Source organism: Elephantulus edwardii, unplaced genomic scaffold (genome assembly GCF_000299155.1).
Source record: "Elephantulus edwardii isolate Elephantulus edwardi_28Jun2011 unplaced genomic scaffold, EleEdw1.0 scaffold00300, whole genome shotgun sequence".
Lineage (NCBI taxonomy): Eukaryota > Metazoa > Chordata > Mammalia > Macroscelidea > Macroscelididae > Elephantulus > Elephantulus edwardii.
In genome coordinates this window covers 872,657-873,490 of record NW_006400050.1, presented here as the reverse complement: position 1 = coordinate 873,490, position 834 = coordinate 872,657, and positions in this window count along the sequence as shown.

Sequence of the window (834 nt, the reverse complement as noted above, 5' to 3'; positions counted from 1 at the left end):
TCCCTAGTACCACGACCCCTTCTAAACCCAGCCTGGACTTCTGGTAGTTCTCTGTTGATGTGCTGTTCCAGTCGATTTTGGATAATCTTCAGTAAAATCTTGCTTGCATGATTATAGAATATAGAAACATAGAAAATAATTTTCAGTTATAGAGTTAGGTGATAATCCTATTCTTTCAATACATTCCATTTTTTTGTCAAGAAAAAAAAATTACCAGGAATCTATGTTTTAGAAATATAAAAAGTTACATTTTTAAAAAAAAATCTTAATTTTGTTTAAGTTTTATAAAATTGTTTACTTAGAAAATTGCATTTTTATGATCCTAGAAGAGTATGAATTAGATATATTGCCGTCACACATCTATTCTTTATATTTGTTAAGATAAAATTTAGTTCATAGGCACATAGTACATGAGCACATAGTTAAAATTTCAGTGGCATGGAAAGGACTTCTAGTGTAATGTACTCTATTATTTTTGAGTAGAAATTTTGCATACTGAAATAGTAATTGTAGTTTTGCTACAAGATTGGTTTTGTTTATTTCTTATAGTAAAATTTATCTTATTTTCATTTCTTCACATATTGCAACAAAATTAGCATAAATTAAACAGCCTGTAAAATCAGAACTTAATTATCTCAGAATTCTGTAGAATGAGATTTAAAGTTCAAGATGTCAGCAGTATTGATTCTTTCTAGACTTTTTGCCTCTTTCCAAAGTATTGGTAGCTTCCACTCTCATGGCTTGCCATGGTAAAGTGTTGTTCTGCCATGCTAAAGGCGTACAGCTCGAATCCTTCAGTTGATCTGTGGCAGAGAAATAAGAAATCCCCTCATG